General features: G+C 47.1%; 1 long non-coding RNA gene across 1 annotated transcript in view; it reads left to right on the forward strand.

Moving 5' to 3' along the window:
* LOC130327020 (uncharacterized) overlaps positions 1–27,500 on the forward strand; it is a 35,434-nt gene that overhangs the window by 6,747 nt on the left and 1,187 nt on the right. The window contains exons 2-3 of the long non-coding RNA XR_008871525.1: positions 22,238–22,316; positions 27,260–27,500. The exon at positions 27,260–27,500 is cut by the window's right edge and continues 1,187 nt beyond it. This is a non-coding gene — a long non-coding RNA (uncharacterized LOC130327020). The remainder of the gene's footprint in view (positions 1–22,237; positions 22,317–27,259) is intronic.

Consider the following 27,500-nt stretch of genomic DNA (forward strand, 5'->3'; position numbering starts at 1 on the left):
CTCTATCTTATATGAAGGATAGCCTTATACCTATCTCTATCTTATATGAAGGATAGCCTTATACCTATCTCTATCCTATATGAAGGATAGCCTTATACCTATCTCTATCTTATATGAAGGATAGCCTTATACATATCCCTATCTTATATGAAGGATAGCCTTAGGCCTATCTCTATCTTATATGAAGGATATTCTTATACCTATCTCTATCTTATATGAAGGATAGCCTTATACCTATCTCTATCTTATATGAAGGATATTCTTATACCTATCTCTATCTTATATGAAGGATAGCCTTATACCTATCTCTATCTTATATGAAGGATAGCCTTATACCTATCTCTATCTTATGTGAAGGATATTCTTATACCTATCTCTATCTTATATGAAGGATAGCCTTATACCTATCTCTATCTTATATGAAGGATAGCCTTATACCTATCTCTATCTTATATGAAGGATATTCTTATACCTATCTTATATGAAGGATAGCCTTATACCTATCTTATATGAAGGATAGCCTTATACCTATCTTATATGAAGGATAGCCTTATACCTATCTTATATGAAGGATAGCCTTATACCTATCTTATATGAAGGATAGCCTTATACCTATCTTATATGGAGGATAGCCTTATACCTATCCCTATCTTATATGAAGGAGCCTTATACCTATCCCTATCTTATATGAAGGAGCCTTATACCTATCCCTATCTTATATGAAGGATAGTCTTATGCCTATCTCTATCTTATATGAAGGATAGTCTTATACCTATGTATATCTTATATGAAGGATAGCCTTATACCTATCTCTATCTTATATGAAGGATAGCCTTATACCTATCTCTATCTTATATGAAGGATAGCCTTATACCTATCCCTATCTTATATGAAGGATAGCCTGGACAAGGTGTGTAGCTCCAGCTCTGCTTGGTGTAGGGGTGTCGGGATGTTGTAACCTGCCGGTTATGAAACAAGAATAAATCTTCATCAGTAAGTTATCCAGGTGCGTTGCTCCGTTTTTCTCCTCTTCTTTCGTTTGATTTCTACAGTTTTCTATTTGGACGTTTCGGCACCACTCTGAACTTCTTGCATGACCCCCACCCCCATAGATCATTGCAGTGCCCGGTTCCCATTTCCCCCAGCTATTTTTGCATGTTTATATTTTCGCTGATCCCGTCTGGACGCCTCCTCGGGCCACACATCCATTTTCCGCTCATTCGGATGTTATCGCTGTCTTGACGATGGATTCATTGTGGTTTATTCACAGTAAAACAATCAATGTTCTTCGTTTTTGTGTTGCGTGAGAAGACGACAACCTGCACCACATTCCGGGTGTCGCACCGACCGTCCACCTGCAGCCCCCCCCCTTTCCACACAAGCTGCTGGAATTCCCATGCTCTGCAGCGCTGCGGGGAGGGGGAGGGGGCGCTGGGAATCCAACCTGCTGTTCCCATTCACTCGCTGACGGCCAAGGAAAAGCCATGAATGCAGAGGCAGCGGGTGCCAGAGCGAGCGTCCCCTCTTGTCTGCGGCTATTGTCACCGCCCGGCTGCTGAAACATGTGGCAACTCTCCCACATGTCCTGAAGGGTTGGTCACCACCGCTGGCGTATTAACCCCTGCATGTCCGCCCGTGCCCCCCTGACACGCGCCGCAGCCCCGGCACCAGCTGCACCTGGATTAAAAATCATTCACATTGTACAATTTTTAGTTTTATCACTGTTTAGGCGTCAGCCCCTTGAGTCACAAGGGGGGGGGCACCGCGGCCTCTCAGGGCTCAGTAACAACTTTAATTATAGTTTTTGCTGACTTTCTAGTTATCTAAATTTTTGACTCTAGATTTTTGGATCTTCTGGGAGACTTTGCTATTTATCCTATTTCTGCCTTCAAAGGGGGTAACAGGAAGCTCATGGGCATCATGTTAGGGCCCCAAGAATGTCACGTGTCATAGACCTCGGGCCCCCTATAGCTGCTCTCTTATGTGATGGGGGGGGATCTGGCCCTTATCGTAGACCCAGGACCCCCTATAGCTGTTCTCACGTGGGGGGATCTGGCCCCCTATCATAGACCCCGGGCCCCCTATAGTTGCTCTCTTATGTGATGGGGGTCTCTGGGTCCTATTATTGACTTTGGGCCCCCTATAGCCGCTCTCTTATGTGATGGGGGTCTCTGGATCCTATTATAGACCTCGGGCCCCCTATAGCTGCTCTCTTATATGATGGCGGTCTCTGGGTCTTATCACAGACCCCAGGCCCCTATAGATGCTCCAGTATATGACACTGGTTAGTAGTGTCGCCGGTCCCCCGCAGCCCCTCCAGGTGACTTGGCGGTGAGGTCGCTTTCTGACAGTCTGCACAGTCCAGGAATGAGGATTAGCCTCAGCCTTGTCTCGCTCGATTATTCTCTGATGTCGGCCATTCCTAGAGGGAGCACATTATGCGGATGTGTCAGATGCCTCGGGGGTCTGATGTGCGGACCCCCAGCCTCCTATCACTTCTGTCCGGCCTCCATCGTACAACGTCCCTCATCAGGTCGGACGTGTTCATCGCTCCTGCCAACTCCACTCAATGGCCCCAGAGGAGATGCCAGGACAAGCGGGCAGTGCCAAGGCCGTCATGGAGATGAGGGGATACACGGCAGGAGGGGGCAGATGTCTGACTGTCACAGACAGAGCAACCGGAAAGCCTTCACCCCCCTTTGACTATATATTGTACATTGTATCCAGAAAGTCTTCACCCCCCCCCCCCCCCCCCTGAATATATATAATGTATCCAGAAAGTATTCACCCCCGGTCACTATATACAATGTATCCAGAAAGTCTTCACCCCCGGTCACTATATACAATGTATCCAGAAAGTCTTCACCACCGGTCACTATATACAATGTATCCAGAAAGTCTTCACCCCCCCCCGACTATATACAATGGATCCAGAAAGTCTTCACCCCCGGTCACTATATACAATGTATCCAGAAAGTCTTCACCCCCGATCACTATATACAATGTATCCAGAATGTCTTCACCCCCCCCCCCCCAATCACTATATACAATGTATCCAGAATGTCTTCACCCCCCCCCCCAATCACTATATACAATGTATCCAGAAAGTCTTCACCCCCCTGACTATATACAATGGATCCAGAAAGTCTTCACCCCCCGGTCACTATATACAATGTATCCAGAAAGTCTTCACCACCGATCACTATATACAATGTATCCAGAAAGTCTTCACCACCGATCACTATATACAATGTATCCAGAAAGTCTTCACCCCCCCCCCCCGGTCACTATATACAATGTATCCAGAAAGTCTTCACCCCCCCCCGACTATATACAATGGATCCAGAAAGTCTTCACCCCCGGTCACTATATAAAAAGGATCCAGAAAGTATTCACCCCCAGTCATTATATACAATGTATCCAGAAAGTCTTCACCCCCGGTCACTATATACAATGGATCCAGAAAGTCTTCACCCCCCGGTCACTATATACAATGTATCCAGAAAGTCTTCACCCCCGATCACTATATACAATGTATCCAGAAAGTCTTCACCACCGATCACTATATACAATGTATCCAGAAAGTCTTCACCCCCCGGTCACTATATACAATGGACCCAGAAAGTCTTCACCCCCGATCACTATATACAATGTATCCAGAAAGTCTTCACCACCGATCACTATATACAATGTATCCAGAAAGTCTTCACCCCCCCCCCCCCGGTCACTATATACAATGTATCCAGAAAGTTCCCCCCCCCCCTGACTATATACAATGTATCCAGAAAGTCTTCAAACCCGGTCACTATATACAATGTATCCAGAAAGTCTTCACCCCCACCCTGACTATATACAATGTATCCAGAAAGTCTTCACCCCCCTGACTATATACAATGTATCCAGAAAGTCTTCACCCCCCCTGACTATATACAATGTATCCAGAAAGTCGTCACCCCTGTCACTATACACCCTCTTCTAAATTATGCAAATTATATTTTTCTCATTTTCCTAAAAATTGATGTAAATAACAGTCAGTATAATTCTCATGTTAGCGACTATTAAGAGAACAATTCACTTTTTATTGAACAAACCTCCTAATGATAATGGGATTTTTTTTAAACATAAAAACTTATAATGCACTGATCCAAATTGTTACACACAGTAAGATTACAAAACACTTTATAGGTTGCAAAGAACTGAAAATTGTCATTTGTTGTCTTTGCAGCATTTACTGAAATCAAAAGCTACTTCAATGAAACTTTTTACAACAGCAGCTTCACATGTTTTGCATCCATTAAACTTATGAGTTTTTGGACAGGTTCTGCTTGAATTTGTTTGTAAGATGTCAGAATAGCCTCCCAGAGCTGCTGTTTGGATGTAAACTGCCTCCCACCCTCATAGATCTTTTGGATGCTCCAAAGGTTCTCAATAGGATTGAGGTCAGGGGAGGATGGAGGCCACATCATGACTTTCTCTCCTTTTAACCCCATAGCAGCCATTGATGCAGAGGTATTCTTTGCAGCATGAGATGGCACATTGTCACGCATGAAGATGATTTTATTACTGAAAGCATAGTTCTTCCTTCTGTACCAGGGAAGAAAGTGGTCAGTCAGAAACTCCACATACTTTGCAGAGGTAATCTTTACACCTTCGGGGCCCTAAAGGGGCTGACCCAGTGGCGTACCAAGGGGGGGGGGGGCGGACTGACCCGCCGCCGCCGCTGCTGAGGTTAGGGACACTTGTCCCAGATCCCCAGCAGACAGCGCTACATTCTCCTGTATGCGCGATACACGCACATACAGGAGAAGGCGTCCCCTCTGTGTGAGCCGCATCTGCAGCTACACAGAGGAGACGTGACCTCCGCCCCCACGCAGCACGCAGTACAGGCGCCGGTGACGTCACTCATCCGGCGCCTGTACTCTGGAGAGGAGAAGATGCGGGCCCTGCAGCTGAGGAGATCGCTGCGTGGGATATCAGGTGAGCATCCTTTTTTTTTTTTCTCCTGCATATACCTACAGGGAAGGGGGGGAGGGAGGGGGGGGTGCTCTGCATTTACCTATAGGGGAGGGGGGGTGCTCTGCATTTACCTATAGGGGAGGGGGGGTGCTCTGCATTTACCTATAGGGGAGGGGGGGGGTGCTCTGCATTTACCTATAGGGGAGGGGGGGGTGCTCTGCATTTACCTATAGGGGAGGGGGGGGTGCTCTGCATTTACCTGTAGGGGAGGGGGGTGCGCTCTGCATTTACCTGTAGGGGAGGGGGGTGCGCTCTGCATTTACCTGTAGGGGAGGGGGGTGCGCTCTGCATTTACCTGTAGGGGAGGGGGGGTGCGCTCTGCATTTACCTGTAGGGGAGGGGGGGTGCGCTCTGCATTTACCTGTAGGGGAGGGGGGGTGCGCTCTGCATTTACCTGTAGGGGAGGGGGGGGGTTGCTCTGCATTTACCTATAGGGGAGGGGGGGGTTGCTCCGCATTTACCTATAGGGGAGGGGGGGGTTGCTCTGCATATACCTAGGGCTGGGCGGTATGACCATATATGTGTATCACAGTATTTTTTTAACTTACAGTGGTTCCGCGGTATATAACAGTATTTCCCCCCCCCCCCCCTCCAAAATCATGTGACTTTCCAGCACTGTTCTGCTCCCCCCCAATTAATGATCAGCCCAGCTTGGTACTACTCACATATGTCAAGCACTGCCCTCCTCCTCTTTGTTGGGGGCCACCGGCGATGGAACTCACTGTACGCCAGTGGTCTCCAACCTGCTGACCTCCAGTTGTTGCAAAACTAAAACTCCCAGCATGTCCAGACAGCCAACGGCATGCTGGGAGTTGTAGTTTTGCAACAGCTGGAGGTTCGCAGGTTTGAGACCACTGCTGTACGCTGTATACCTATGCCTGGACTGCAAAAGATACAGAAAATAAACTTAACTCGCCCACGTCGGCCACACGCTGGGGACGGGAACGCCGGACAGCCGTCAGCCTATCACCGGCCAGAGCGATGCCCCGCCCCTGCCAGTGATAGGCTGAGCCCACTGTCATGTAAGAAGCCGGCTTCATACATGACAGTGGGCTCAGCCTATCACTGGCCAGGGCGGGGCATCGCTTTGGCTGGTGATAGGCTGACGGCTGTCTGGCGTTCCTGTCCCCAGCGTGCGGCCGACGTGGGTGAGTTAAGTTTATTTTCTGTATCTTTTGCAGTCCAGGCATAGGTATACAGCGTACAGCAGTGGTCTCAAACCTGCGGACCTCCAGCTGTTGCAAAACTACAACTCCCAGCATGCCCGGACAGCCGTTGGCTGTCCGGGCATGCTGGGAGTTGTAGTTTTGCAACAACTGGAGGTCCGCAGGTTGGAGACCACTGGCGCACAGTATAGAGTTCCAGCGCTCGGCGGCCCCCAACAAAGAGGAGGGCAGTGCTTGACATATGTGAGTAGTACCCAGCTGGGCTGATCATTAATTGGGGGGAGCAGAACAGTGCTGGTGGGTAACATAGGATTTGTTCCCCGCTGTGGGGACAGCGCTGTGCTAGGCTGATAATACATTCCCGAGAGGGAGGGGCCCAACCGGTATTGCGGTATGGGGGAAAATTCATATCGTGCAGCCCAAAAAATGTGGTATTCGGTATGAACCGGTATACCGCCCAGCCCTAGATATACCTATGGGAAAGAGGGGGGAGGGGGGGGGGGTAGCTCTGCATATACATATGGGAAAGAGGGGGGGTGTAGCGTAGCTCTGCATATACCTATGGGAAAGAGAGGGGGTGTAACTCTGCATATACCTATGGGAAAGAGGGGGTTACCTGGCTACTTACCTACCTGCCCTTTTACTATGCAGGACACCAAGGAGGGCATTATTACAGTTTGTGGGCCGATAGATGGAAAGATTGTGTACAGGAGTCTGACATGTTTTTCCTGCAGATGTTAAGAGATCTACATGGCGGTCTTATCCGGACGGAGAAGAAAAGGAAAGAGGACGCCGCTGATCAGAAAAGACGTAATTGTGAGTCCCAAAATGTAACTGTAATCGCTTATATGGTATACACATCCTGTGTACAGCTGATATCTACCACCATATGGTCCTGTATATAATCACTTATATGGTATACACATCCTGTGTACAGCTGATATCTACCACCATATGGTCCTGTATATAATCACTTATATGGTATACACATCCTGTGTACAGCTGATATCTACCACCATATGGTCCTGTATAATAACTTATATGGTATACAGATCCTTTATAGTATACTGGTCTGTGTATAGTGGTTTTATTCAGTACAGTATGGCGGTATTATCCAGTTATTGTGTGGTGGTATATATTTACTCCTTGTATACCAGTATTATTGGTCATGGAAATTTACCTACGTTAAAGTGTTATATATATATATATATATATATATATATATAATATATATAATATATTTATTGTGTGTGGGATTTGGGTGGAATAGGAGCATGGCAGAAGATTGACGAGCTGCCGAGCCTAGCAGGGGCCCTTGCCTTTTTTTGGACCGTGGGCCCTGAGTGTTGTCAGTCCGCTCCTGGGGGAAGGGGAGGGAGGGTGTGTGTAATTAAGGGGGGATGCGTGTGTGTGTGTGTGTGTGGGGGGGGGGGGGTGCCAAACAAATGGTCCGCCCCGGGTGCCAAATGCTCTAGGTACGCCCCTGGGCTGACCAGCTCTCTTCCCATGATTCCAGACCAAAACATGACGTCACAGGCTTGTTAGAACAGGGTTGCCATCCACTACTCCATCCATCTGGACCATCCAGGGTTGCGCGGCACTCATCAGTGAACAGGACTGTTTGAAAATTAGTCTTCATATATTTTTCTGCCCAATGCAGCCGTCTTCTTGTGAGCATTGGTTAGTGGTGGCCGAATAGAAAGTTTATGCACAGTACTCTACACCTTGATGTGCGGGGGACTCCAGAGGCACCAGCAGCTTCATATATCTGTTTGCTGCTATGTAATGGTATTTTAGCAGCTGCTCTCTTGATCCGATGCATGGATCTGGCAGAAATCTTCCTCAATGTCCCTTTAACTGCACCAACTCGTCTGTACTCTGAATCAGCCACAAATCTCTTAATAGTGCGATGATCACGCTTACGTGAAATATCTAATGTTTTCATACTTCGTCCAAGGCATTGAACTATCTCTCACGCTTTTCGGCAGCAGAGAATCCTTTTTCTTTCCCATAGTAGTTTTTCCTTAAACGGGCACTGTCACTAACTTTGTTTTTTGATATGTTGTAGTACTACAACATATCTCTAATATACTTTTATTATTTTTTTTTTTTCATTGAAAAGGTTTAATTTACATTTAAAAACCGGCCACTGAAAAAGGACTGATTTTGGCCTGGCAATCAGTCCTTTTTCAGTTAGGCTGCACTCGCTCCCTGCCTGTCAATCAGACAGGTGGGAGCGAGCGCATTGGCTCCCAGGCCACTGGCTGGGAGGCCACTCCTCCCGCACATCGCCGCCTCGTTGCCGCCGCTGTCCCTCCCCCCCCCCCCTTGCCGGACTCTGCAGTAACTGCAAGTGTAATGAGGGAACGGGGTATGCGGGGGGGGGGGAGGAGGTAACAGGCTAGTGCCGTAGCGGGGGGGAATGGGTTAGCAAAAAAAAAAAAAATAGGATGGTGGGAGCTACCCTTTAAGTTGGCCTCACCTGGTAATCTAATTATCACAGGTGTCCGAGATTGTTTTCAGTCATCAAAAGAGTCTGAGACACAATGACCCAGATTTATCAAACTGTGAGGAAAAAAAGTGGAGAGATTTCCCCACAGCAACCAATCACAGCTCAGCTAACGAGCTCTGGTAAAGTGAAAGCTGAGCTGTCATTGGTCGCTGTGGGAAAATCACTCCACTTTTTTCTCACAGTTTGATAAATCTGGACCTATGTATCCATGAGTTACACTGAAAAACAAAATATGCTTTAATAATTTGGAACGGTGTATACAATGTATCTAGAATGGGTGAAGACTTTCTGGATATTGTATATACCGTATTTTTCGCCGTATAAGATGCACTTTTTCTGGGGGGGTAAAAGTTGGTGCGTCTTATACGGCGAATACCTGCGGCGAATACCTGCGGCGAATACCTGTGGCTGGGACCCGCGGCTAATACAGGACATCACCGATCACGGTGATGCCCTGTATTAACCCTTCAGACGCGGCGATCAAAGCTGACCGCCACGTCTAAAGCGACAATAACACTAACCTGGCTGCTCAGTCGGGCTATTCGGGACCGCCGTGGTGAAATCGAACAGCTTACAGGACACCGGGAGGGACCTTACCTGCCTCCTCGGTGTCTGCTCCGTGCCGGGATCCCCTGCGCTCTCCTTCGACGTCGTCGCGCACGCCGTCATCCAATAGGAGCAGCGTGCGTAGCGACGTGATGACGGCGACGGAGAGCGTGGATCCCGGGGAAGAAGAAGTCCAGAGCGTTGGGGACAAGGCGACAGCGATGGAGCGACATCCAGGGCACCGGTGACAGTCCGGAGCGGCGGGGACACGTGAGTACTACCTCCTATACCAGTGGTCTTCAACCTACGGACCTCCAGATGTTGCAGAACTACAACTCCCAGCATGCCCGGACAGCCAATGTCTGTCCGGGCATGCTGGGAGTTTTAGTTTTGCAACATCTGGAGGTCCGCAGGTTCAAGACCACTGTTGGGTTCAGGATCTTTATTTTTTTAGATTTTGCACCTATAAATTATGCCGGTGCGTCCTATAGGGCGAAAAATAGGGTAGGTGTCTGAGGCCTCACTGGTGACAGGTTCTCCATCCTGCTGCCCCCTCACCCCCCCGGACCCCCGCTGACCCTTCTATGGTGACATCACATGTTGTCCCTGAGCACACGAGACAATTGCTTCTCCCTGAACAAATATTAGGAGAAGACAATGAAGAAACAATGAGCCGCGGACTGAGCAAACAGGAGACACCGCAAACTAATGGGGTGATGACAGCCGGGCCCCACGTCCCCTCAGATCAGCACCAGGGTCTGCAGAGCATCCCCCCCCCATTTCTGGTCGTGTGCACTTAGCAGATGATTCCCCCTCATCTCCTGCACTCCGGAGGTCACTGTTGGCGCTGCACGGAGGACATTGCGCCATTCTTTCCGGGTGCCATTGCGCACGGTACCGCGGCCTTGGAGGCATCTTTTGTCTCCTTCATATTATTTGTCGGGGGAAGTCGTCTGTTTACATCTGAAGCCCATATATAAAGAGTAAACAGCTCCCACACTTCTCACAGCTTAGATACACAAGCCCGGGGCGGGTATCACACACTTGTTAGTTTGCGCAGGTTACAGGCAGGAGGTTGTTGTTTGCGCCGATCAGACGGAGGTGTCGTTCACACGGATACGTGATCTGTGCGGCCATCTGGAAACCGCGGCAACCGGTTAACCCTCTCCTCACCAGAGGAAAGAAAGCACCTGATAGGCTTAGATACAACGGCCCAGAAGATAGTCTTAAATACAATAGACTTGGATACCCAGCAGTCAGTATTACACAGGCTTAGGTTGAATGGGTCAGCAGGCAGTATCAAACATGATGGGCTTAGATACACTCTCTCGGAAGTCAGTTTCAAACAGAATAGGCTAAAATACACTGACTCAGCAGTCAGTTTCACACATGATAGGCTTAGATACAGAGGCTCAGCAGTCAGTATCACAGATCCTACTAGATTGGCCCAGCAATATACACAATCCCATTAAAGGGATCATCCGGGAATAGAAAAACAAAGCTGATTTCTTCCAATAACAGCGCCTCCCCTGTCCTCAGGTTGTGTGCGGTATTACAGCTCAGTAGCTTTGAAGTGAGTGCAGCCAGGTTGTAATACCGCACACAGTCTGAGAACAGGGGTGGCGCTGTTTTTCGAAGATATCCTCTCTGATCCTCTAGTCCTATATAACTCCTTTTAAGAGGAGTCAGTGGAGCAGGATGTGAAGCGGTTTTGGCAGGTGAGGTGTTCGCACCGCGGCTCCTGTGTGCTTCCAGCTCCGTCACCTGCAATGTGTGATGCACAGTCGGCTATAAAGGGCACGGGGGGGGGGGGTGGGGGGGGGGTGCACAGGGATCAGCCACTTGGGGACATTGAATCCCCCCTTCCATAGACTGCCATATCTGCTCCCCCCCCCAAATAGACGGCCATGTCTGCCCCCCCCAATATAGACGGCCATGTCTGCCCCCCCCCCCCCCCCCCAATCTGCCATGGTCAGACTTGTTAGTGTCCTGCCGCCTGTAGGGATTTAGTGCTTTATACCATGTAACAGACAATAATATTTCTGGTGTATTTATTTTCGGGCCTCGCGATGTTTGCCGCTCGTCCTCCTGTAATTCTTCTCCTTTCAGGCTGAACATGTGACACATCAGATTAGTCGCCGTTCACAGCAGCTACAGAATCGGGGAGACAACGTGCAGCGGAGGATTCACACATCTGTGGCCAAAGAACCGGTGCTGTGTGCGGAGGAAGGGTCCACCTTCTGTCCTGCTGGGAGGGGTGAACCTGGACGCTCTTTGGGAGCCGTAATGGCGGCCATATTGGTTCACACCCAGTTTCCTCAGACAAAGATATAACTGGAAAAAGATTATAAATGGCATTCTGTGGTTCCTCATCGGTTCTGGCGTTTCAGATTCTGTGGTTCCTCATCGGTTTCTGGCGTTTCAGATTCTGTGGTTCCTCATCTTGACTGGTTCTCGTGGTTCGGGCTCTGTGGTTCCTTTTATTGGTTCTGGCGTTTCGGGTTCTGTGGTTCCTCATCACGGGCAGTTCGGATTCTGTGGTTCCTGATCGGTTCTGGCGGTTCGGATTCTGTGGTTCCTCATCGGTTCTGTGGTTGGGGTTCTGTGGTTCCTCATCATGGTCGGTTCTGACAGTTTGGGTTCTGTGGTTCCTCATCGGGTCTGGCGGTTCGGGTTCTTTTGGTTCCTCATTGGTTCTGGTGGTTCAGGTTCTGTGGTTCATCGGTTCTAGCGGTTTGGGTTCTGTGGTTCCTCATCGGTTCTGACAGTTCAGATTCTGTGATTCCTCATTGGTTCTTGCGGTTTGAGTTCTGTGGTTCCTCATCGGTTCTGGCGGTTCGGGTTCTTTTGGTTCCTCATTGGTTCTGGTGGTTCAGGTTCTGTGGTTCCTCATCGGTTCTGGCGGTTTGGGTTCTGTGGTTCCTCATGGTGACTGGTTCTCGTGGTTCGAGCTCTGTGGTTCCTTTTATTGGTTCTGGTGGTTCGGGTTCTGTGGTTCCTCATCACGGGCGGTTCGGATTCTGTGGTTCCTCATCACGGGGCGGTTCGGATTCTGTGGTTCCTCATCACGGGCGGTTCGGGTTCTGTGGTTCCTCATCGGTTCTGGCGGTTCGGGTTCTGTGGTTCCTCATCATCGTCGGTTCTGGTGGTTCGGATTCTGTGGATCCTCATCAGTTCTGGCGGTTCGGGTTCTGTGGTTCCCTCATCGGTTCGTGGCGGTTTGGGTTCTGTGGTTCCTCATCGTCGGGTTCTGGCTGTTTGGGTTCTGTGGTTCCTCATCGGTTCTGACAGTTCGGATTATGTGGTTCCTCATCGGTTCTGGCGGTTCGGATTCTGTGGTTCCTCATCGGTTCTGGCGGTTCAGGTTCTGTGGTTCCTCATCGGTTCTGGCGGTTCAGGTTCTGTGGTTCCTCATCGGTTCTGGCGGTTCAGGTTCTGTGGTTCCTCATCGGTTCTGGCGGTTCAGGTTCTGTGGTTCCTCATCGGTTCTGGCGGTTCAGGTTCTGTGGTTCCTCATCGGTTCTGGCGGTTCGGATTCTGTGGTTCCTCATTGGTCTCTGGCGGTTCGGATTCTGTGGTTCCTCATCGGTTCTGGCAGTTCGGGTTCTGTGGTTCCTCATTGGTTCTGGTGGTTCGGGTTCTGTGGTTCCTCATTGGTTCTGGTGGTTCAGGTTCTGTGGTTCCTCATCGGTTCTGGCGGTTCAGGTTCTGTGGTTCCTCATCGGTTCTGGCGGTTCGGGTTCTTTGGCGCCATCTGTTTTTTTTTTCTTGCATTCACCAGTTGAGTTTATCCAGGATACTGGGACCATATGGGATCTCAGGTGATGAACCAAATCAAGGCAGAAAATAACACACAACGTGGCTTCTGTCATTTCTATTTTAGGCCGGAGACGAAGAAAACAGAAGAGGAAATAAACATGTGATGGGCGACAGCAAACAACACAAACAAGAGAAGAGCAAAATCCTAGCCATCTGCGCCTGGGAAAGCTGGGTGTGGCCTCTATGTGGACATTACCAGCCCACCTCACCCTACAGCTTTTGATGTGTCCATCATAAAAAACATCTGTAAAACGTTCCAAACCCGATGAACTGGTGACCAGGGGCCCTAAGATGTGTGACCAGGGGGCCCTAAGATGTGTGACCAGGGGCCATTGGCTGTCCGGACATGCTGGGAGTTGTAGTAGACTAATTTTGCCTGAAAACCACAACTCCCATCACTTGAGGAGCCATAGAACAGACCCCCTCCATCACCGGCCCCTGCTGTGGCCCTCAGGGTTCTCATTCTGGTAATTTCTGGTAAATTTTATCCCAAACTTTCAGCAGAGACGTCACATGATCTCCTGCCAGGGCCCAGATCTGCACACAAAGGGGATTTCCTGCGCCATTGTCTCGCCCTCGGCTGGAGCCCAGGACACATCTCCGCGGGGCGCCCCCCAGTACAGCCTCTTCACTCCTATTGTGTCCGGGCCCCTCTGACCCATTGGGGGCCACTCTGCATTGTCCTTCCGCCTGTCGCACAGATCACCGTCCTTATGGAATCGCTGTGTCAGCTGTCAGTGACCTGAATGGGACCCCAATAATGGGCGACCGTATCAATGACCCTGCCATTATGGTAGGTGGGGCCCCGTAACCTCAGGTAACACCTCTGTTTGCTGTCAGTGCAAGAGAATTGGCCATTCTCACAGCTGAGGGTTTGTTACAGTTGTATCCAGTCTAGCCTGTGAGGTATACAGTCAGGACTCTGGACTGATACAGTGTAACAAACCATCAGAACAGGATGATCATTCTGTCTCGGTTCTTCATTATTTTCATGGCTGCTTGCTGTCAGTGAATGGAAAGCTTCAAGTTACATCCAAGGACTGAAAATCCATTTTATGTTTGTTACAAAGTATCCAGTCTGAACAATCACCTGTCAGGTAAGGAGCCTGGGACTGATACATTGTAACAAACAATCGGACAGGAAAGAGGGTTGTACTGGGGATGAGTTTAGCTCACAGAGCATTGTCTGCTCTGGATAGGGGTGTCCTGTGTGATTCTGGGGGTCCAGGGTGTCCACCTGTGTGATGCTGGGGGTCCAGGGTGTCCTCCTGTGTGATGCTGGGGGTCCAGGGCGTCCTCCTGTGTGATGCTGGGGGTCCAGGGCGTCCTCCTGTGTGATGCTGGGGGGTCCAGGGTGTCCTCCTGTGTGATGCTGGGTGGTCCAGGGTGTCCTCCCTGTGTGATGCTGGGGGTCCAGGGCGTCCTCCTGTGTGATGCTGGGGGGTCCAGGGTGTCCTCCTGTGTGATGCTGGGGGTCCAGGGTGTCCTCCTGTGTGATGCTGGGGGTCCAGGGCATCCTGTGTGATGCTGGGGGGTCCAGGGTGTCCTCTTGTGTGATGCTGGGGGTCCAGGGGGTCCACCTGTGTGATGCTGGGGGTCCAGGGGGTCCTCCTGTGTGATGCTGGGGGGTCCAGGGCGTCCTCTTGTGTGATGCTGGGGGGTCCAGGGTGTGTCCTCCTGTGTGATGCTGGGGGGTCCAGGGCGTCCTCCTGTGTGATGCTGGGGGTCCAGGGCATCCTCCTGTGTGATGCTGGGGGGTCCAGGGTGTCCTCCTGTGTGATGCTGGGTGGTCCAGGGTGTCCTCCTGTGTGATGCTGGGGGTCCAGGGCGTCCTCCTGTGTGATGCTGGGGGTCCAGGGTGTCCTCCTGTGTGATGCTGGGGGGTCCAGGGCATCCTGTGTGATGCTGGGGGTCCAGGGTGTGTCCTCCTGTGTGATGCTGGGGGTCCAGGGCTTCCTGTGTGATGCTGGGGGTCCAGGGCATCCTGTGTGATGGCTGGGGGTCCAGGGCATCCTGTGTGATGCTGGGGGGTCCAGGGCGTCCTCCTGTGTGATGCTGGGGGTCCAGGGCGTCCTCCTGTGTGATGCTGGGGGGTCCAGGGCGTCCTCCTGTGTGATGCTGGGGGTCCAGGGCGTCCTCCTGTGTGATGCTGGGGGGTCCAGGGCGTCCTCCTGTGTGATGCTGGGGGTCCAGGGCGTCCTCCTGTGTGATGCTGGGGGGTCCAGGGCATCCTCCTTTGTGATGCTGGGGGTCCAGGGGCGTCCTCCTGTGTGATGCCCGGGGGGTCCAGGGCGTCCTCCTGTGTGATGCCGGGGGTCCAGGGCGTCCTCCTGTGTGATGCCGGGGGGTCCAGGGCGTCCTCCTGTGTGATGCCGGGGGTCCAGGGCGTCCTCCTGTGTGATGCTGGGGGTCCAGGGCGTCCTCCTGTGTGATGCTGGGGGTCCAGGGCGTCCTCCTGTGTGATGCCGGGGGGTCCAGGGCGTCCTCCTGTGTGATCCTGGGGGGTCCAGGGCGTCCTCCTTGTGTGATGCTGGGGGTCCAGGGCGTCCTCCTGTGTGATGCTGGGGGTCCAGGGCGTCCTCCTGTGTGATGCTGGGGGTCCAGGGCGTCCTCTCCTGTGTGATGCTGGGGGGTCCAGGGCGTCCTCCTGTGTGATGCTGGGGGTCCATTTTGTCCTGTGTGATGCTGGGGGGATGCCCCCACCCCCGCTCTCTCTCTTCTCTCCCACAATCCTTAGCTTTATCCACAGTGTAATTGGGATTTTCAGGCCCCTAATCCCGGCTGTTGTGGATATAATCCGGAGGCGGCTGCGTTACATCTGTTCTGGGGATTGTAACAAACACTGAAGGGCACCTTGTGCTCCGCGCCCCCGCTCCGCTTTATATGGGGGCAGTCACCGGGGGGGGGGGATATATATTCATGCTATAGGCACAGGGGGGCACCCAGAGCCCGACAATCACACATAATATCCATGTAATTTTGTGCTGACACATTGTAGCGGATCTGAGGACAGTCACTGATACATTGTCACACATCAGAGGAATGTGCACTACCACCTCTCACCACTAACGGCCACTGCTGAGACTTTATACAGACATCAAGGCAACAGCGCCCCCAGGGTCAGCACAGAAGGGGATCTGTAATAAAGGGGGTGGGGTCTGTAATAATGAAGGGGGGTTGGTTCTGTAATGAAGGGGGTGGAGCCTGTAATAAAGGGGGTGGGGTCTGTAATAAAGAAGTGGGTTGAGTCTTTAATAATGAAGGGGGTGCGGGGTCTGTAATAATGAAGGGGGTGGGGCCTGTAATAATGAAGGGGGGTGGGGTCTGTAATAATGAAGGGGGTGGGGTCTGTAATAATGAAGGGGTGGGGTCTGTAATAATGAAGGGGGTGGGGGTCTGTAATGATGAAGGGGGTGGGGTCTGTAATGATGAAGGGGGTGGGGGTCTGCAGTAATGATGGGGGCATGGTCTGTAATGATGAAGGGGGGTGGGGGGTCTGCAGTAATGATGGGGGCATGGTCTGTAATAATAAGAGGGGAGGGGCTTTTATTTCCAGTTGATAACCTTACACCTTTACAAATTGCTGATTGGTTATAGTTTCACATGTCTCAAGGTGGCACTGTAGGGGGCGCTCTACCGGTAAGAATTACATCACTCTCAGCTCACCCATTATTATTACCCCAGGCTGTATATACCGGACCCCAATTATTATTACCCCAGGCTGTATATACCGGACCCCATTATTATTACCCCAGGCTGTATATACCGGACCCCATTATTATTACCCCAGGCTGTATATACCGGACCCCATTATTATTACCCCAGGCTGTATATACCGGACCCCATTATTATTACCCCAGGCTGTATATACCGGACCCCATTATTATTACCCCAGGCTGTATATACCGGACCCCATTATTATTACCCCAGGCTGTATATACCGGACCCCATTTTTATTACCCCAGGCTGTATATACCGGACCCCATTTTTATTACCCCAGGCTGTATATACCGGACCCCCATTATTATTACCCCAGGCTGTATATACCGGACCCCATTATTATTACCCCAGGCTGTATATACCGGACCCCATTATTATTACCCCAGGCTGTATATACCAGACCCCATTATTACCCCAGGCTGTATATACCGGACCCTTATTATTACCTCAGGTTGTATATACCAGACACCATTATTACCCCAGGCTGTATATACCGGACCCCATTATTATTACCCCAGGCTGTATATACCGGACCCCATTATTACCCCCAGGCTGTATATACCAGACACCATTATTACCCCAGGCTGTATATACCGGACCCCATTATTATTACCCCAGGCTGTATATACCGGACCCCATTATTATTACCCCAGGCTGTATATACCGGACCCCATTATTACCCCAGGCTGTATATACCGGACCCCATTATTATTACCCCAGGCTGTATATACCAGACCCCATTATTACCCCAGGCTGTATATACCGGACCCCATTATTACCCCAGGCTGTATATACCGGACCCCATTATTACCCCAGGCTGGGTCTATTCTGTGTGTCTGCTGTTTTGCTGTGATTTGGCTGGTTCTGTGGAGCTAATCTTCATCACCGTCTATCATCCTCTGTATCTCCAGACATGTCCCAGGTCCCGTACAATGAGCAGATATTCAGCACTTCCTTCCGTCCTTCTATAAACTCTTCTTCCTTGTTTATATTTTGCTTCATCCAATGAAGATATAAAGATAAATCTCTCGTCTTTCTTTACAACAGGATAAAAAAATATTATAGTTATTTTCTGCAACATTAGGATTGTACAATTCTGTATAGAGATGGATACAAATCTGTCTATCTATCTCATATCTATCTATCTCATATCTATCTATCTCATATCTATCTATCTCATATCTATCTATCTCATATCTATCTATCTCATATCTATCTATCTCATATCTATCTATCTATCTCATATCTATCTATCTATCTCATATCTATCTATCTCATATCTATCTATCTCATATCTATCTATCTATCTCATATCTATCTATCTATCTCATATCTATCTATCTATCTATCTCATATCTATCTATCTATCTCATATCTATCTATCTATCTCATATCTATCTATCTCATATCTATCTATCTATCTCATATCTATATCTATCTCATATCTATCTATCTATCTATCTCATATCTATCTATCTCATATCTATCTATCTTATATCTATCTCATATCTATCTATCTCTCATATCTATCTATCTCTCATATCTATCTATCTCATATCTATCTATCTCATATCTATCTATCTCATATCTATCTCATATCTATCTATCTCATATCTATCTCTCATATCTATCTATCTCATATCTATCTATCTCATATCAATCTCATATCTATCTATTTATTTATCTATCGATCTCATATATATCTATCTTATATCTATCTCATATCTATCTATCTCATATCTATCTATCTCATATCTATCTATCTCATATCTATCTATCTCATATCTATCTATCTATCTCATATCTATCTATCTATCTCATATCTATCTATCTATCTCATATCTATCTATCTATCTATCTCATATCTATCTATCTCATATCTATCTATCTATCTCATATCTATCTATCTATCTCATATCTATCTATCTATCTCATATCTATCTATCTCATATCTATCTATCTATCTCATATCTATCTATCTCATATCTATCTCATATCTATCTATCTATCTCATATCTATCGATCTCATATCTATCTATCTCATATCTCTCTATCTCATATCTATCTATCTCCTTTCTATCTATCTATCTACAGTAATGCAAGGAAAGCAGCACCCCAAAAAAAAATGTAGCGGTGCACGCAGAGCCGGACCCCGGTCAATGGTCTATATGTAACTATAAATTAGTAGAAGTCCGCAGCACACAATCCAAATGAGTGAAAAAAAGTGAAATTTATTCCATAATCAGGTGAAAGTTACAGCGACGTTTCAACCAGCTCTCAACGATAAATTTTTCTTACAAAGGCGGTGTACCTGCAATGGGTAGCAACGTTGCGCCAACGTATGCCAACATCTTTCTGTCACGATTTGAGGAACGTTACGTCTATGTATCCCATCACTCCAGGTTTATCCTGGAGTGGTGGAGGTACATAGACGATGTATTCTTAATTTGGACAGGTACGTTGACTGATCAATTGTCGTTTCAGGACAACCTTAATGAACAGGATCCAGACATTCGCTTCACTTTGACCCACTCTTATGTATCGGTGAGCTTTTTGGATGTACTAGTGACGATACAGGGACATCACTTGACTACAGACCTCTTTGTGAAGGACACTGATTGTAATACATTGCTTAGATTTGATAGTTGCCACCCTAGATCCATGGTGATCTCCTTGCCCTATAGGCAATTGCTTAGGGCAAGGAGGGTCACCGACTCGGAAGAGAAATATGACAAGGCTCTGGATAAAATGGTTCAAAACTTTAGGAACAGAGGATACCCCATGGGATTAATTGTGAGGCAAAAGGACAGGATTGACAGGACACAAAGGGGACTTATTTCTGGACGGAGTAGGACGCCCACAGATCCACGCATAGCGTTTGTTTCCACGTATAATGATCTTTCCCCTGAGATCGGCAGAATTGTTAGGAAGTATTGGAATCTGCTTGAGGGATATACACATATTCCAGAATTAAAATCTCCTCCCATTATGGCCTATAGAAGACCTACCAACTTGTAAGATAAGCTGGTAAAAGCAGATATGTCTACCAAAAGCAGTGGCATTGTGACCCGGGTGTGGGGGGTGCGGCCCGCACCGGGTGACACCAACCTAATGGAGTGACACCAAGACGCTCCGCAGCACCCCCCAGCTGTGCCCGACCGGACTGAACCCCCCCCCCCCACACACTTCTCCTGCACTGTACGGTGCGCCTGTCCGTCAGGTGCACCGCACAGCGCTGCCTCCTGCTCCTTTTTGTGCCCTGCCCCGCTCCACTCTGGCTCACCTTCATTTGGTCCGGGATTTGTATTTCCGCGCGTCACTGCCGTCACATGACCATCAGGACGGTACGCGTGACGGTACGCGGCTCGCAGTATTCCGTGCTGAGTGAGTGAATGTTATTTCAACCTGCCTATTGGGTCTAGGGGGTTAATCAGGGGGGTACTACCTTCTAACAGGGTGGGGGGAGAGGGTTAATCTGGGGGGTACTGCATTCCTACAGGGGGGGGGGGGAGAGGGGGTTAATCTGGGGGGTACTACCTTCCTACAAGGGGGGGGGTGTTAAACTGGGGGTACTACCATCCTACTGGGGGGGGTGTTAATCTGGGGGTACTACCTGCCTACTGGGGGGGGAGGGGGTTAACTTGCCCCCCCCAGTAGGCATGTAGTACCCCCAGATTTACTCCCCCCCCCCCCCCCCCAGTAGGAAGGTAGCACCCCCAGATGAACCCCCCCTCCTGGGTTAATACATGGGGGTACTACATGCCTGCTGGAGGGAGGGGGTTAATCTGGGGGTTACTACCTGCCTGCTGAGGGGAGAGGGTTAATCTGGGGGTACTACCTGCCTGCTGGGGGGAGGGGGTTAATCTTGGGTACTACCGGCATACCGGGGGGGGGGGGGGGGGGTAAATCTGGGGCCCCGAGTAGGCAGGTAGTACCACCAGATTAACCCCCCCCCCCCCCCAGTAAGAGGGTAGTACCCTCAAATTAACCCCCTCTTCCTGCCAGTAGGAAGGTACCACCCCCAGATGAACTGTATGGGAACTATACTGCATCTAATGTGGGGGAACTATACTGCACCTAATGTGGGGGGAACTATACTGCACCTAATGTGGGGGGAACTATACTGCACCTAATGTGGGGGGAACTATACTGCACCTAATGTGGGGGGAACTATACTGCACCTAATGTGGGGGGAACTATACTGCACCTAATGTGGGGGGAACTATACTGCACCTAATGTGGGGGAACTATACTGCACCTAATGTGGGGGGAACTATACTGCACCTAATGTGGGGGGAACTATACTGCACCTAATGTGGGGGGAACTATACTGCACCTAATGTGGGGGGAACTATACTGCACCTAATGTGGGGGGAACTATACTGCACCTAATGTGGGGGGAACTATACTGCACCTAATGTGGGGGGAACTATACTGCACCTAATGTGGGGGAACTATACTGCACCTAATGTGGGGGGAACTATACTGCACCTAATGTGGGGGGAACTGTACTGTACCTAATGTGGGGGAACTATACTGCACCTAATGTGCACCGGCTCCTAATAGAGTACCGTCACCTCTTTTGGCCCACTTAAAGCACTGTGTGTGACTCTGTGTATGTGACTCTGTGTGACTCTGTGTGTGTGTGACGCTGTGTGTGTGACTCTGTGTGTCTGTCTGTTAGTTTGTCTCTCTCTGACTGTGTGTGTTTGTGTGTGTCTCTCTCTGTGTTGTATGTGTTTTTTTTTTTTTTTTTTTTTTTTGGGGGGGGTTTGAACCAGCGATCTAATTTGGGGAGACTTTGACCCATTGTGGGGAACCTGCAAGGGAACCTACGGTCTAATGTGGGGAAACTACTACCAAATGTGGGGAATCTGTGCTACCTAATGTGGGGAATCTATGCTACCTAATGTGGGAAAAATATGCTACCTAATGTGGGGAAACTGCTACCTACCTAATGTGGGGGAACTGCTGCCTACCTAAAGTGGGGAACTGCTGCCTACCTGCCGATGGATGATAGGGGTGAGACTGCCAGGAGGGATGGCCAGTAGCACCCTCATCATCCTCCAGCAACACCCCCCCAGTAGTAGCACCCCCATCATCCACTAGCAACACCACCAATACCCCCCTCCCGTGGTAAAAGCATCAGCTAACGGATGTCGAGGGGTGTTACTGCGGTTGTGGTATTATATTCAGAGGGTGCACTGTATGGCAACGTTATATTCAGAGGGCGCAGTTTGTGGTAGTATTATATTCAGGGGTACAGTATGTGGCAGATTTATATTCAGAGTATACAGTATGTGTTGGTATATTCAGAATGTACAGTGTATGGTAGTATTATATTCAGTGGGTATGGTGTATGGAAGGTTTATAATAAAAAAGAGTATAGTGTATAGTAGTATTATATTTAGATGATACAGTGTCTGGCAGGTTTATAATAATACTTGTTTTCATATAGAGGATGAGAATGCGCTGACATAGTGAGGAGACGTCTGGGCGTCACATTCTGCAGAGAGAAGTTTTAGCTGGACCAGGCGGTATGTACCATCTGAATTAGATAAGTGAAGACTATAGAGAAGACGTCTCCTGTAGTCACTGATATCATTGTGTATTCTCCTCACTATAGAGAAGACGTCACCTGTAGTCACTGATATCATTGTGTATTGTCCTGACTATAGAGATGTCACCTGTAATCACTGATATCATTGTGTATTCTCCTCACTATAGAGAAGACGTCACCTGTAGTCACTGATATCATTGTGTATTCTCCTCACTATAGAGAAGACGCCACCTGTAGTCACTGATATCATTGTGTATTCTCCTCACTATAGAGAAGACGTCACCTGTAGTCACTGATATTGTGTATTCTCCTCACTATAGAGAAGAGGTCACCTGTAGTCGCTGATATCATTGTGCATTCTCCTCACTATAGAGAAGACGTCACCTGTAGTCACTGATATCATTGTGTATTCTCCTCACTATAGAGACGATGTCACCTGTAGTCACTGATATCACTGTGTATTCTCCTCACTATAGAGAAGACGTCACCTGTAGTCACTGATATCATTGTGTATTCTCCTCACTATAGAGATGTCACCTGTAGTCACTGATATCATTGTGTATTCTCCTCACTATAGAGAAGACGTCACCTGTAGTCGCTGATATAATTGTGCATTCTCCTCACTATAGAGAAGACGTCACCTGTAGTCACTGATATCATTGTGTATTCTCCTCACTAGACAAGACGTCACATGTAGTCACTGATATCATTGTGTATTCTCCTCACTATAGAGAAGACGTCACCTGTAGTCACTGATATCATTGTGTATTCTCCTCACTATAGAGAAGACGTCACCTGTAGTCACTGATATTGTACATTCTCCTCACTATAGAGAAGAGGTCACCTGTAGTCACTGATATTGTGTATTCTCCTCACTATAGAGAAGACGTCACCTGTAGTCACTGATATCATTGTGTATTCTCCTCACTATAGAGAAGACGTCACATGTAGTCACTGATATCATTGTGTATTCTCCTCACTATAGAGAAGACGTCACCTGTAGTCACTGATATCATTGTGTATTCTCCTCACTATAGAGATGTCACCTGTAGTCACTGATATCATTGTGTATTCTCCTCACTATAGAGAAGACGTCACCTGTAGTCACTGATATTGTACATTCTCCTCACTATAGAGAAGAGGTCACCTGTAGTCACTGATATTGTGTATTCTCCTCACTATAGAGAAGACGTCACCTGTAGTCACTGATATCATTGTGTATTCTCCTCACTATAGAGAAGACGTCACATGTAGTCACTGATATCATTGTGTATTCTCCTCACTATAGAGAAGACTTCACTTCTACTTAAAAATCTTAATCCTTCCAGTACTTATTAGCTGCTGTATAAGTGATTCACAGGAAGTTCTTTTCTTTTTTAATTTCTTTTCTGTCTGATCACAGTGCGCTGTGCTGACACCTCTGTCTATGTCAAGAACTATCCATAATAGGAGCAAACCCCCATAGCAAACCTCTCCTGCTCTGGACAGTTCCTGACATGGACAGAGGTGTCAGCAAATAGCACTGTGGTCAGACTGGAAAGAACTACACAACTTCCTGTGGCGCATACACCAGCTTATAAGTACTGTAAGGATCAACATTTTAAATAGAAGTAATTTAAAAATCTAAAAAGAAAAAAGGGGGTGTATGTGCAGCTCACAATCACAATACACACTGAGGTCAAACTAGGGCATGCAACTATACCCTAATTGCACAAAAAGACAAGCCAATAGAAAAAAGTTGCCCGGACCTTCTAAGTGAGTAAATGATGGTATGGATATTAAATGAGAAATATTAAATGAATGATTGTCTGGATCGTGCTTCAATGATAATAGTATAAACAGTTTAATAAGATAGGATAAATAGACTGTAGTTAGTTACTTCTCACGGGGCCCATGTGAGAAGAACATATACAATAAAAACAACCTTTAGGTAATAATGTACATGAAAAATATAAAATGACAATAATACCAAAAATTAAGATAATGTTATGGCATGATAATATCACTGGCATATAGTGAGTGCAGCTGGTATTTAGCCGCTAATATCTAGGCACCCACTGCACAATATGTTCAACAATTTATGACCGTTTTCAAATGAATGTTACCGGTCCTTTAGGCAGCAGCCTGGGCAAAAAGCGCTGCTTTCACAGTGTGTAGATGGTGCCGGTACACTGCGCCCTCTGTGCAACGTCCCAGATGGTATTGGTAAAGTCCAGTGAGGTCCTGGTAAGAGCGGAGGCGATTGGCGCTGGCAGGCACCGGTGATTGCAGATCACCAGGAGGACGTTGGCGCTGGCAGGCGCTAGAGATGGAAAGTCCTCACCGCTGGTTAGATGTAATCAGGGCCATACACTGGATACGAGGAGCTCACCTCGTGTTGTCGGCGTGTGACGTCAGCTGCTGCTGGAGCCGAGTTCGTTGCACTGGAGGTAGTTGGCAATGGTGGACCGGACTGATGTCGGACTGGATGTCCTGATGGTCTTAGTGGTTTAAAAGCGATGAACCAGCCTTGGTGGATATGCACAATATATAAAATAGATATGCCAGTGATCATGCCCAAGTGGACTAGACGCGTTTCAGGGTTATTTAATGTAACCCTTTCCTCAGTAGTCATATGGTTGTCATAAACTATTTCCTTTTTTATAGGAGCACAAATCCCGCCCGTTGACTCATTTATGGGTGTTAATAAAAACAGTAGATGGAGTCTACGGATAGGTTCCCTAGAGAGCAATACAATGTAAAAAGTGGATATAAGGAAGCTGTGTGAATACTGTTAGAGATATAATATTGCGTTTTTTATAAACAATGGTCTTGTAATAAATGTGGAAACAAGAAATTAGTGTTCAATAAAAAATAAATATTTTTAGCAAATTAATTTTGAACATAGGGGTAAAATAACACTTAAGAAAGAGATATAAATTAAAATTAGAAGACGAATATCAATGTGAATTCTGTAGAATGAGAAATGTAATAAAAATATAATGAAATTGGGAGATAAAAATATAAGTAAGCAATGAGAAAAATAGATGAAAGAGTGAATGAAAAAAGGAATTGAAAAATAAAGTAAAAATAAAATTAGGAATATAACTAATGGATAGATAGATAAAAATAAAAATAATAATAATGATAAAAATAAAAATAGAAATAAAAGTAAAAATAGAAACAGAAATAAAAATAATGAAAAATAAAAATAATAATAAAAATATAAATTAAAAATACAAATAAAAAAATAAAAATAAAAATAAAAATGAAAATAAATAAATTAATAAAAATGTAATTACAAGTAAAAATAGTAGTAAGTAAAGATAAAAATAAAAATTTATAAAGAAGAAAAATAATGAGAAGTGTTGCTTTTGTAGGAGATGGTGTCAAACCACGGGGCACCCCCCCTAGATTGAACAGGGGTGTCCACATGGGTCAAGTGCATCTCCTACAAAAATCCAAAGAGTTCAAAGTTGGAGTTGAGCCCGCCTGGTTCTAATGTTGCAAATTCAAAGATTTTTTTGCTTTCAGCCTTGGACATTTTGAGTAAAAAACTTCCTCCTCGCCAGTCTTTTTTGACTAGCTGGAGACCAGTGAAGGAGAGAGAAGACAGATCACTATTGTGAACTGTAGCAAAATGCTGCCTAAAGGACCGGTAACATTCATTTGAAAACGGTCATAAATTGTTGAACATATTGTGCAGTGGGTGCCTAGATATTAGCGGCTAAATACCAGCTGCACTCACTATATGCCAGTGATATTATCATGCCATAACATTATCTTAATTTTTGGTATTATTGTCATTTTATATTTTTCATGTACATTATTACCTAAAGGTTGTTTTTATTGTATATGTTCTTCTCACATGGGCCCCGTGAGAAGTAACTAACTACAGTCTATTTATCCTATCTTATTAAACTGTTTATACTATTATCATTGAAGCACGATCCAGACAATCATTCATTTAATATTTCTCCATCATTTACTCACTTAGAAGGTCCGGGCAACTTTTTTCTATTAATTTAAAAATCTGTTTAACTTTCCAGCACCAGTTGATATAAAAGTAAATGTTTTCCAGTGGAGTACCCCTTTAAGTAATTCTGGGAGCTGTATATTTAAATGTTGAAAACTTCTTTAACACTTTCCTATTCTGTGGCAACTGGTATATCTGATTATTATACTGGAATTTCTCACAATGCGCTGCACCAGTGGTGTCTGTCACAACAGGCTAAAAACTTACTGGGGGGAGGGGGGAGGTATGGGGGTGACACCATTTTCTACCGCACCGGGTGACACCAACCCTAGCAACGCCACTGACCAAAAGGAGTGGCCAAGAGTACCTTACCAATTTCAGAAGGGGAAGCTTCCCCTGTAGATCCTGTATCAACTGTGGACTGATGGCAAAGGGTGAGTCCTTTTGTCATCCGTCCACAGGACAGGTTTTTCCCATTAAACAATATCTTACGTGTAGTACATCTTTTGTCGTCTATGTCTTGTGGCGCCCGTGTGGTCTCCTGTATGTTGGGGAGACCACATGGGACCTCAAGACTAGACTGAATCAACATAGATACTCAATTCGTAAGAAAAAACTTGACCTCCCGGTATCTAAGCACTTCACAGATTTTGTACACAATGAAAGGGACCTGAGATTCATGGTCTTAGACCATGTACCCCCTTTGAAAAGAGGGGGTGACAGGCAGGGACGTCTGAAGAGACTTGAACTTAAATGGATATACACTCTGAATGGTCTAAATGTTGACTTTAAGATTTCACATAGGGTGGTAGGTAGGTAATGAGTCCTGGACATCCTCTGAGTTGTGCTACATGGAAGCCGGTGTAAGTAACACAAGTGATATCACTATTTAATTATTTGGAACTGAATGTTTCCATTTAGAATATATTATTAACCATGTCCTTTCTCTTTCTCTTTTTTTGCAGTAACAGGAGGGGATTATTGTCACTCATGTCTATACGAAAATGTCCTTTTATCTATAATAAATATCATTAAATGAAGTTATTGTTTGATGTTATCTGTCGGAAGTCATGTGTGATGTACATGGAATACATACATAATACATTCAGTATATCACTTTTTTATATCCTATTTTGTATATCTTACTCTATTGATTATTGTTTTTTTCATTATTATGATTATTTTATTTATTATATTTTATTCATT

This window comes from Hyla sarda, unplaced genomic scaffold (assembly GCF_029499605.1).
Source record: "Hyla sarda isolate aHylSar1 unplaced genomic scaffold, aHylSar1.hap1 scaffold_290, whole genome shotgun sequence".
Lineage (NCBI taxonomy): Eukaryota > Metazoa > Chordata > Amphibia > Anura > Hylidae > Hyla > Hyla sarda.